Source organism: Anomaloglossus baeobatrachus, chromosome 1 (genome assembly GCF_048569485.1).
Source record: "Anomaloglossus baeobatrachus isolate aAnoBae1 chromosome 1, aAnoBae1.hap1, whole genome shotgun sequence".
Taxonomy (NCBI): Eukaryota; Metazoa; Chordata; class Amphibia; order Anura; family Aromobatidae; genus Anomaloglossus; species Anomaloglossus baeobatrachus.
In genome coordinates, this window is record NC_134353.1 from 714,383,675 (window position 1) to 714,396,590 (window position 12,916).

Genomic DNA, 12,916 nt, shown 5'->3' on the forward strand with positions numbered 1-12,916 from the left:
AGTAGGCCACTGCAACACCTTGATTTTTTCCCTCTTGAACCAGGCCTTGGTTTTCTTGGCTGTGTGCTTTGGGTCGTTGTCTTGTTGGAAGATGAAATGACGACCCATCTTAAGATCCTTGATGGAGGAGCGGAGGTTCTTGGCCAAAATCTCCAGGTAGGCCGTGCTATCCATCTTCCCATGGATGCGGACCAGATGGCCAGGCCCCTTGGCTGAGAAACAGCCCCACAGCATGATGCTGCCACCACCATGCTTGACTGTAGGGATGGTATTCTTGGGGTCGTATGCAGTGCCATCCAGTCTCCAAACATCACGTGTGTGGTTGGCACCAAAGATCTCGATCTTGGTCTCATCAGACCAGAGAACCTTGAACCAGTCTGTCTCAGAGTCCTCCAAGTGATCATGAGCAAACTGTAGACGAGCCTTGACATGATGCTTTGAAAGTAAAGGTACCTTACGGTCTCGTCTGGAACAGAGACCATTGTGGTGGAGTACGTTACTTATGGTATTGACTGAAACCAATGTCCCCACTGCCATGAGATCTTCCCGGAGCTCCTTCCTTGTTGTCCTTGGGTTAGCCTTGACTCTTCGGACAAGCCTGGCCTCGGCACGGGTGGAAACTTTCAAAGGCTGTCCAGGCCGTGGAAGGCTAACAGTAGTTCCATAAGCCTTTCACTTCCGAATGATGCTCCCAACAGTGGAGATAGGTAGGCCCAACTCCTTGGAAAGGGTTTTGTACCCCTTGCCAGCCTTGTGACCCTCCACAATCTTGTCTCTGATGGCCTTGGAATGCTCCTTTGTCTTTCCCATGTTGACCAAGTATGAGTGCTGTTCACAAGTTTGGGGAGGGTCTTAATTAGTCAGAAAAGGCTGGAAAAAGAGATAATTAATCCAAACATGTGAAGCTCATTGTTCTTTGTGCCTGAAATACTTCTTAATACTTTAGGGGAACCAAACAGAATTCTTGTGGTTTGAGGGGTTGAATAATAAATGACCCTCTGAATAAACTTTTCACAATTTAAAAAAAAAACCAAACAAATAAAGAAATAACATTCTCTTTTGCTGCAGTGCATTTCACACTTCCAGGCTGATCTACAGTCCAAATGTCACAATGCCAAGTTAATTCCGAATGTGTAAACCTGCTAAATCTGCAGGGGGTTGAATACTACTTGTAGGCACTGTATATTATTAATAAATACATAGACACTAAACTAGAACAAATTCCTATTTCAAATTTTTAATTTACACACATATATATATATATATATATATATATATATATATATATATATATATATATATATATATATATATATATATATATATATTATATGGAATGGACTTTGACTCCAGGGAGAATCCATAGATGAAGACTGTAAGGACATTGAGAGGGTCTTCTGGTTGCAGCCTTGTTTCCCCTCTATTTGTCAGCTGGTTCGTCAAACTATACATCCGCTGTGGCTGCAAAATGAGCTCTAGAGAGAGAAAGCACATTGCTCAAAGGCTATCTGGACCAGCAGATAAGTAATCCTTCTAATGACACCCTTGTAGAGTCATTTCTGTCATGCTAATCTCTTTCTCTCCAATCACACACTGCTGGAAGTGTAGCAGTGAAGTCACTTTTCCCATTTAATGACAGATTTATTTCTCTTGGGAATGCACGTCACAATATGTAATTATAGTAATGAATAGATATATTAAACAATACAGGTTCAAACAAGTTTATGGTGAAATTGAAATACATATAAAATAGTAAAATGACGATGAATTAAAGAATAGCAGTAACACAAATTTTGATTATATTCTTTTTTGAAGTTTGAGATTACAGTTATTATACTGATTTAACTTCATGTGTCATGTGTTAAAGGGAATCTGTCACCAGGTTTTTCTGCCTAATCTGAGAGCAGCACAATGTAAAAGACAGAGACTGATTCCAGCGGTGTGTCACTTACAGAGCTACTTGTAGTTTTGATAAAATCACTTTTTTATTAGATTATCATTAGTGGACTAGTAAATTTGCTGCCTTGTAGTCATATTGTTCATGTATAACATCGCCCCCTTGTAACTGGCACCTTCCTGCCTAGGGGCAGTGCACTCCGAAAGCTGATAGTAAGTGGTGTGGGAGGGTTATACAGAGCTCAGCATTCAGAGAACTGCTGGATCTGCAGCAGAGAAAACTGTGAAAAACTGCAGCAAGCAGTCCAGTAAGTGATACAATACTAGAATCAGGGTCTCTGCCCCTTCATCATGCTGCACCTAGATGAGGTAGAAAATTAACTGGTGACAGATTCCCTTTAAATACAAGGTCGGATCTCCTATTTTTAGATAGAATACATATGTTTTTGAGGTATCATGTGAAATTACATAATGCTTTTCCAAAGCAAATAACATAGTAAAATATAATTAAACAGTTTGGGCAATGTTAAAATACAAAAAGCAAATAGATTGTTTCTTAAAGGGAATCTGTCACCAGATTTGTGCAACCTAATCTGAGAGCAGCATAATGAACAGAAAGAGACCCTGTGATTCCAGCGGTGTGTCACTGGGCTGTGTAGTGTAGCGTTTATAAAATCATTGTTTAATTAGAAAGAGGTTATCATTAGAGGACTTCTTGGCGTGCTGCCAGGTAATCCAGCAGATGCATGAGCTCTGTATAACCCTGCTCTACATTCAAATACCTGCTGGATCTGCAGCAGAGAAAACTATGATTTTATGAAAATGACCGTAAACAGCTCAGTAAGTGACAAATTACTGGAATCAGGGTTTTTGTCTCTACATTATACTACTCTCAGAAGAGGGAGCAAAACCTGGTGACAAATTCCATTTAAAGGGAACCTGTCAGGTGCAATATGCACCCAGAACCACGAGCAGTTCTGGGTACATATTGCTAATCCCTGCCTAACCGTCCCTGTATCTAGTAGCAGAGATAAAGAGATCTTTAGAAAAAGTATTTCTAAAGATCCTTTATAATATGCTAATGAGGCCAGCGACTAGTTGCAAGGGCGTTACTTCCCTTGGCTAGCTGGCCCCTTAGGATGTAAGCAGGCCCCTGTGGATGTGCTAACATGCTAATGAATGCGCAGAGTCAGAGGCATGGTCGATCTCACCGGCTCAGTGTGCATGATCAGAAGTCTTGGGGCGGCTTTGCACGTTGCGACATTGCACGTGCGATGTCGATGGGGTCAAATCGAAAGTGACGCACATCCGGCGTCGCAGTCGATATCGCAACGTGTAAATCCTTTTTGATACGATGAACGAGCGCAAAAGCGTCGTTATCGTATCATCGCTGCAGCCTCCAACATTTCCATAATGCCGGTGCAGCGACAGGTGCGATGTTGTTCCTCGCTCCTGCGGCAGCACACATCGCTGTGTGTAAAGCCGCAGGAGCGAGGAATATCACCTTACCTGCCGCCGGCACCAATGAAAAGGACGGAGGTGGGCGGGATGTTTACATCCTGCTCATCTCCGCCCCTCCACTTCAATTGGCCGCCTGCCGTGTGACGTCGCTGTGACGCCGCACGACACGCCCCCTTAGGAAGGAGGCGGGTCGCCGGCCAGAGGGACGTCGCACGGCAGGTATGTGCGTGTGAAACTGCCGTAGCGATAATAATCGCTACGGCAGCTTTCACTAGATATTGCACGTGCGACGGGGGCGGGACTATCGCTGCAGCATCGGTAACACATTGTTACCAATGTCGCAGCGTGCAACGCCCGCCTTGGACTTCCGTTCAGGTGCACTGTGAAGCTGGTGTACGCGTCCCGGCTTCAAACTGGTGTAGTGCGCATGACTGAAAGTCCGGGGATGTTCTGTCCGTGCGCACTGAACCGAAATCCAGTGGTGGCAGCAGAGGTGATAGCAACCATGCCTCTGACGCTGTGCATTCATTAGCATGTTAATACTCCCACAGGGACGTGCTTACATGCTAAGGGGGCCGACTAGCCAAGGGAACTAACGCCCTTGTGACTAGTCCCTGGCCTCATTAGCATATTATAAAGGATCTTTACAAATACTTTTTCTAAAGATCTCTTTATCTATGCTACTTGACACAGGGATGGTTAGGCAGGGATTAGCAATATGCACCCAGAACCGCTCGTGGTTCTGAGAAAAAAAATCGCAGCATGCTGCGTTTTGGTGAGTTTTCACATCCATTAGATGCGACAATCCCAGGACTGTACTGCAGCAAAAAGTGAACAAGTCCTGCACCGCCTGCCCTCAGATTACCTCCAGGTCCAGTGGCTCACGTGCTGATGATTGCCATATAGCGCTGGTTGCAGGCGCAGCGTGCTGGTCGGTAGTGAGCAGCTAGGAGATCCAACAACAGGGAGATGAATAATCGACCGCAAACAGCTGCTATGCCAAACAAATTCTTTTTTATTCAAACGTTCTTTTCATCGGTGCAGATAAAATTGCGGGGGGTGGCTTGGATGCGAGTCCCTCCAAAGGACGACGGCCGTTTCGTCTGTAAGTCAGACTTCTACGGGTCCACGTGGACCCGTAGAAGTCTGACTTACAGACGAAACGGCCATCTGCACCGATGAAAAGAACGTTTGAATAAAAAAGAATTTGTTTGGCATAGCAGCTGTTTGCGGTCGATTATTCATCTCCCTGTTGTTCAATCCCAGGACTGTACCCGGCTCATCCCGAATTACCCTGGTGCGGTGGCAATCGAGGTAATAAGGAGTTAATGGCAGCAGCCCATAGCTGCCACTAAATCCTAAGTTAATCATGGCAGGCGTCTCCTCGAGATACCTTCCATGATTAACCTGTAAGATAAAGAAAATAAAGACATACACCAAAAAATCCTTTATTTGAAATAAATGACAAAAAAACACCCTCTTTCACCACTTTATTAAACCCCTAAATACCCCTCCAGGTCCGACGTAATCCAGAGGTCCCACAACGCTTTCAGCTCTGCTACATCAGAAGCTGACAGAGAGTGGCCACAGACCACGACCGCTCTCTGTGAGCTCCCTGCAGCGATTGAAGTGAACCGTGCTATCACCGATGACGTCACTCAGGTTACCCGCGGCCACAGATCTCAGCGGGAGGACTTTAGCTGTGACCGCGGGTAACCTCAGTGATGGCACCGCTGATGGCGCAGATGACTCAAGTCACTCAGGGGATTTGAGGTCACCAGTGAGACCTTCACCAGTGAACAAAAATCAGGCCATGACACACAGACAGAGCCACGGGATGACAATGAAGTCGGGTGAAGTTCATCCGACTTCATTATGATCCCGCGGCTCTGTCTGTGTCTACTGTCAGCGGCCATTCAGCTCTGCTACATGGCTCTGTCTGTGTCTGCTGTCAGCGGGCATGTAGCAGACCTGAATGGCAGATGACATAGCTGCCAAGAATAAAAACGGATCCCATATGGATCACACACGGATTGCACATGGACTACAATCATGAGAAAAATCACAGAATCGCATTGCTGGTGCATTGTTCACGGATCAACACTCGGACAGAGCTCATGCTACTTTCTAGCATGAGACTCGGTCCAATTTTACACTCGTAAGTGTGACTCCAGCCTAAGTTTAAAGCTGGTCCAGTTATCAGCTGGATTGGTCTCCATTCTAAACCCCAGTGTTCAGCTGTTATCACTGACTGAAGCCGTGTCTGGTGAGATGGCATTTAACCATGGACTTACATGCTGGCTTTTCATTTCACTGGCCAGCTATATAAATTAACAAGCCAGTTCTTCCAAAGCAAGAGCCACTCTTTGTGAATGGCTCATTGCTTTAGATTATGGAAAAGGTTGCAAAGTAAGTATTACATTCTTAAAATAAGTGTCTTTCTCTTATATACTTGATACATTGGGTGGATTCTGAAGACTGGCAAACCATATACCAGCTTTGAACATCTTGTCCACTGGAATAAGGGGCTCCTAATTCTTGAAGAGGCAGACTGTGGCCAGATCAAACCCATGACAGCCATATGTTGGCGTAACTTTGCTGTATTGTGGTAGGTAAAGTCGATTTTGTAAAACCCCTTCTTCCTTTTGAAATACTTTTGGGGAGAAAAAAAAAATCAGAATATTTTTTGTTTGTAGAGTTTTCTGTTATAGAGGAGATTTACAACCAAGAACCCAAGGATAAGACTGAGCAGAGAATATAGGACACTAATGAGAAAGCTCAGGCAGAGAGCATGTTGAGGAAATTGGCAGCAATCAGTAAAATGCCAGCCCAATGCTAAAATTAATATTAACCAATTTAGCTGAATATTTCAGCTCGCCAAAAACTCACTTTTGTTGCAAATTACTATTTACATGATATAATTTAACATTGATATTCTCTAATAATGGAGTACTTACTGTATTTATCATCTGCATCATGAGATAGTCTCATGGTGGGCCCGTTAGAATGTGCGTACTTTAATCCTTTTGTGTTGTTGGTATTCTCATCACATTATGCCGTTCTTATATTTCTCTTTTTACTTTGAACTAAAGTAAAAATATTGATTCATTAATGAAAAGACTAAAAAAGAGGAACATATCAGGACATCTTCTGCCCCTAAACCACAACCCGTGCCTCATACTGACAGGGCAAGCTCATTTTTTTTTCTGGAGAGATTATCCAGCCCTAATAAAGCATTAGAAAGGTAAGTGATAAATATTTATAGTCCATATTTCTGATAGGAAGCCTTTAGTTGAATTCTTTATGAATTGAAAAATTAAGATAATTTCATTTGTAATAATCTGTACAAGTTTCTCCAGCTTCAAAAATATTGTATGCATCAAATTTTTCTTTCGGACAATGGAAAAAAGTGTCTTATTTTTATGGACAGTCCAGGAATTTCTGGACAGTTGGAAACTATACTGAGATTTGGGAAATGTCCGGTAAAGAAAGAAGCAAAATAATAGTTTAATAAGTCAGAATGGAGCCCTTAAAGGTACATTGTCACTAGATTTTTGCCACCTAATCTGAGAACAACATAACATAGGGGCAGAGATCTTGATTCCAGCGGTGTGTCACTTACTGGGCTGCATAGTGTAGTTTTGATAAAATCACTGTTTAATCATCAGTAGATTATCATTAGATGACTACTTGGCGTGCTGCAGTCCAACATATTTATGAGTTTTGTATAACTGCTAGTGTGGCACCCTGGGGGCAATTGGGGTTAACCTTACTCGTCGCTGGGCCAGTGATGTTGGCTTCGGGGATGTCAAGGGTTGCCTTGCCCAGCTTCATGCCCCGAGGTGTTTACAATAAAAGGGGGATTAAGAGGTGGATGTTTGCCGTGACACCACCTGCAGTACGCGGCCAGGGATTAGCCACCGCTGCTGTCGCTGTCCTCTGTGGCGGATGGTAATAGCAGCTGAGATGGTGTCGCTCACCACAGGTGGAGCGGGCACCGGGGAGGATGAAGGGGAGAAGTAGTAGCGTCGGTGGCTATTGGCGACAAGGCGCGGGGCGCCGGTAATAAGAGTCCGAGTCGGCCGCTGCAGTTCCAGGTGTCATTACTCACATTTCTTTAAGTCACCTAGTCGCTACCGCAGTAGCACTGGTCACCGCTATGATGGGCCCTGTTGACCTCGGATAAGTTGGAAGAAGCCACCAATGTTTGGAAAAGGTTCTTTGTAAGAGTTGCCCCTCCAGCAGGGAGGAACCCAGGCTGAGCGTTCTGCTCCAAGCTTAGGCCCCGTGAAAGAAAAAGATGAAGAGAAGATGGGGGTGTCGTGTCATGGCTCCCCTGACCTGGTCAGACGCCACCGAGTACTGCATCCATGCTGGGTGAGTGCAAACAGGTAATCCTGAAGGCTGGAATAGGGTGTGTACGCACAGACACATAGTGACCAGGTCTCCCACACCTTTGACGAAACCCTGGGCAGACCCAGGAGGGGGCAAGGCTCCACATCCAATCAAGGGGTGCGGCAGAGAGGCTGGAAGCTAGGTTGCAGTGGCAGTCAGAAAAAGGAGCTGGAGGTAGCCAGTTTGAAGTGGAGACGCAGCAGGAGAGCGGACACGCTAGTCAGACCCTGCACGTGTAGTGGCTGTTGGCGGGGGAGAACGGTCACCAGAAGTTGGACAGAAAGACGCTGAGGAAGTCAGCTGGTCGTTTATGGAGACTTCTGGTGGCTAGGCATGGACGGGGAACAGGTCCCTAGAGCCAGGCATCCATTAAGGCAATCACAACAGAGTCCGAGCATCAGCAGCAACGAGGGGGCCCATAAGGAGGATTGAGCCTGGAGCCATCTTCCTTGGTCCACGCTGCCAGCAAATGGGCCAGAAAGGGGAGAAAAGGCAGTTGCGACTTCCCTGAATGAATCCCACGGTACTTTAAGTCAGGAATTGTCCGAAATAATAAAGGCTAGGAAGGCGAGCTAACGGTTACCCTTATACCAGCCTGAAGGATACCTGGTTCTCTCCTGGTGTATCTCAGCATCGCCCGGGTACCACTTGAAGCATTTGAAAGTGAGTAAAAACCAGTTGCAAGGCACTTTGGAATGAGACTGAATTATTCTGCGATCTGTTGCTCTACACACATACACCCGAGCCCATGGGCCAGCCTCACTCTCGGGAGGCCACACCATCCGACTGCAGAATCCATCAGCCCCAGACGCTCGGTAAAATTGCAGTGGCGGTCACCCATCACCCTGACCGCAAACCGAGAGTGGCGTCACGACTCAGATGTAAATAACCGGACATACGTGTCGCCAGAACTCATCCCAAAGAGAAGACCCTGCGGCGTCCCTGGAGGTGGAGTGGAGTCCCTGAGGCGACCACTGCAGCAGGTGGGTGACCGACACAGTGTCACCAGAACTGATGTCTTGTGTAGACTGACTGAAGATTGTGTGAGTTGCTCCTACTTCTATCCCAAGTGGAACCCACCCCCCAGGTGGTTGTCCTAGTTACTGGGAAATTCCCATGCTTCGTGATGGCCAACCCCCTGCCTACCCTAGTCCAGCTCCCCAGTGAGAAGGCTCCTAAGCTGTATGTACAGTGTGAATGTGGAACACCGGTAATTAACCCCCACCTTACCCGAGGTGAATACCGCACCTTAACTGAGGTGCAATACTCTGTGGCGACTGGAGCCGCAGGGGCGCCACACTAGATCTGCAGCAGAAAAAAACATTTATTTTGTCAAAATGGCAGCAAACACATTGCTGGAATCATGAGTTAATTTCAGTTTTGTTGCCAGCAACTCATAGCAGTGCAGGTCGACTGTAGCTTCTTTGAGTCCACGCCCATTTAGGTTTAAATAATGGAGCTTTCCCAGCAGTCCTTGCTGCTGTTAGAATTTATTCTACTCTGGCCAGCCTGGTGGAAGGAGCTGCTGAGGAATATTCCTGTACCTATCCATCTGCTACTTTAGAATCTGTCTACTGCTGTGAAGTTTTTTTTTTTATGTATGTACATATATGATATATTAGTGTAGGGACCCACAAACATGAGGATCCATGACGCGGATTGTGGGCTTACCGTACTATGGCCATATTACCTACCAATACCTCATATATTTATTTATTCCTTTGCACAGAATATTTTATACAGGATGCAGCCAGGCCTCTTAATGTTAGGCCTTGCACATTATACTCACTGTCCCTGCATGGAACACATATTTAGTACTGGCGTACCCGCTTGCATCGATTGTGATGGGTGTAACTAATAGGCTGCTTACCAGATACTGTGTGCCTGTGTGTGTGAACAGTGACCTATGCAAGCCACAAGTGTGCAATTTTACTACCATCTCCCTTTGCACCTCTGATGTCTCCATTTAATGGAGGTCTTGCTGCATCCTGGCAGTGCATTAGTCTTTTTGGCCTTGGGCAGTTTACATCTTCTGCCATTAGTCTGTGAGTTTCTGCTGTGAAGTTTGGTGTTTGCATCCTTCTGTTCTTTCTCCTGTGTCTTTCCTTTCCCTCCATGTTTATTAGTGTAGTGGCGAGTTTAGTGAACTCATTGGCCTACTTACTAGACAGGGTGAGTTAAGGCCAGCTGAGGGTCCAAGGTATCCTGCTCGTTGACAGGTTGAAAGAACCTGTATTGGGGTGCTAGAGAGCTCAGGAGTCAGCTTGAGGTGTATTCAGGAGGTGCCCCCTCACTCCTCTCCCTAGCGGCAGGGATCTCTGTTGTATCGTGACCCTGGTGTTTCTCCTTTTTGTTCGTGCTGTTTTTGTAGTGCATCAGATGCCTGTTGGTCTGCACGCATTATATACAGACATCTCCTACTCTGTGTGTGACAGCTGCTCTCAGATGGGGGAGCAAAAACCTGGTGACTGATTCCCTTTAACCAAGGTCTTGAATCAGAGGAGAAACATAAGCACTAGTTACTACTAATGTCCTGTGTAATAGAAATGACAGAATATAAATTAAGATTAGAGAACAGCAGTGAATTGTACCTTGCTGGGTGATGTTGCTGGCTCTGCCTTTAAACATTGTTTATTGTTCTATTTTAAAATAATATAAAAGTTTAAACCGAATGTATGAAAACTACTGCTAACATTTCAAGTGCGTAGTTCTCTGAACAGCCACACTGGCTAGTCCCTGAAAACTCTTTTCTGGCTTGACAAACATCCCTAAAGCCAAGATACATAATCACAAACCAGCCCTGGCAGGATCTGGTGTGTGTGTGCAGTTAAACTACTTGTATTGCCTTTGGCCTCAACTGAGCACGTTACGTGTGCCAGAAGCCACTGAAGCTGATGTGTCATTTTGTATCCTGGCTTGATGGACCTACAGTGCTTTCAAAAAGTATTCATACCTGTGAACTTTTCCAGATTTTTTCAATTTACACCCACAAACTTAAATGCATTTTATTATGATTTTATGTTATATACCAACACTAAGTAGCAAGTATTTGTGAAGTGTAACAATAATGATACATGGATTCGTAAATATTTAAAAAATATAAATCTGAAAATTCTGACATGCATTTGCTTTCAGGCCTTATATTCTAATACCCCTATAAAAAATCCTGAGTGACAAATTGCCTCCAGAAGTCACTTAAAGGGAACCAGTCATCAGGATTTTCGTATATAAGCTAAAGCCAGTGCTATACTGGCACTATCAGCCATATTATCTACATACCATTAATGGTCAGTTCGGATGTTTAGGCTTTCAAATCCAACAAAGTAAAGTTTAAAAAAATCGGCAGCTGTTTGAGTGGCATCTGCAATGGGGCAGATAATATCTGGGTGGGTATTCATATGGATTCCCGCCCCCCCTGCCTGTTGTTCCTCCCTCTCTCTGTTCTGTATGTTAATTTTTCGATTCACTAAGATGACGTCGGAGTTGGCGCCTGCGCATAGCGCTTATCTCCAGCGCCATCTTTGTGAAGATCGTGTTACCCCTGCTATTCTATTCTTGCAGGTGAGAGGGCGGCACATGCGCCCTCGCTTCTTCTGCGGTAGCGTGCACGGTCACAACAGAAGTGGAGAACAGCTGATCGGAGGATGTGACTAGCTGCAGAAAAGGACACCGAGCCAGCACAGCAGCAATTCTGGGTGGCTGCTGGCTGATATTTTTAGGCTGGGGGGCTCTTAATTATGTGGGTCTTCCCAGCCTGAGAATACCAGCCCCCAGCTGTGAGGCTTAATCTTGGCTGGGTATCAAATATGGGGGGAAACCGCACGCCGTTTTTTTAAAATTATTTATTTTACTGTACGATATAGACCCGCCCACTAGCGGCTGTGTTTGGTAGCAGTCAGACAGCTGTCCCTCAGTATGGGGGCGTGTCTGACTACAACCAATGACAGACACTGCTGAGCCAGGGAAACAGCGAGTATGTATGAGCCTAATGAGCGGCTGTCTCAGGAAGAAGAAAGAGCTGCCAAGGGAGCAGTGAAAGCCGCCCCGGTGATTGGTTAGACTGTAACGCTTGCTGCTACTCTTTAGTGCTGGATTCTGTTCCCCATAGACTTTATTTGGGGACGAGCATCTGGTCAGATACAGTGGACTGTATGTAACCCTCATACCATTTTTTTTACGGTCCGCAAAAAAAAAGGAAGTCACTGGGATGGCACACAGACCATATACAGAGCAGAACAGATGCGGTTGTCACACGGATGTCACACGAATGCATACGTGGAAAAACAAGACCGTGTTTTGCGGACCGCAGAAACAGAAAGGTCGTGTGAATGTAACCTAAATCTGTGGCAATCACAATCTTACAATGGAATATATGGCATAACATTTTCTGACCAGGTATTAACCTGGCTGTTTACAGTCAGCATTGTTTGCTTTGCTTTTTTTTCTAGTTTTATTGCTTTTTAGAATAAAAGTGCATTTACACCTGTCATCCGCGGCCATTAAATGAGTGCCAAATGGCTGTATAGAAAACGACTGGTGGTCATTTAATAGCCAGTTTAGACAGGACTACAATAATTCTGTGCACACAGAACGATTGTTCATCACCTGAAGAACAAATGTTTTATTCATTCGTTGGGTGATTGCCGGCATGTTTACACAAGCCAATAATCGTACTTTATAATCAGCTTGTCTGAATTAGCGTTAAGCCATTTTATTTTTACTCCTATACACATACAAACTATTTTTGACAATAATATGGCATATAAACTGCAAGAAAAGAGATTCTGCATCCCCATCTCCATTTAGCACACTCTGAGAAACAGAAGCAGCAGAATGGAGGTCGCTTTTGCACAGTAATAAGCAGAGTTGTTATTAATCCAGCAAAGGCTCAATGGTGGAATAGGTTTTAGAAGTAGAAGTGTCTCTGTATGTGTTCTGCCTCTCTACATATGAAGCTGCTGTTGCTCTCTGCCGACTTTATGGGTATCAATTGTGACCTAACCACTAGGAGCTGACTGAATCTTTTCAAATTTCAAAGTCGCTGAATTTTCCCAGAAAATTAATGCAAATAAGTTTGCGTGAATCTCAATACTCAAAAGTTTGTAATTGCATGTTGTGGAGAAGAGGAGAGAGAACCTGGTTGACCATTAGAACTTAAACAGGA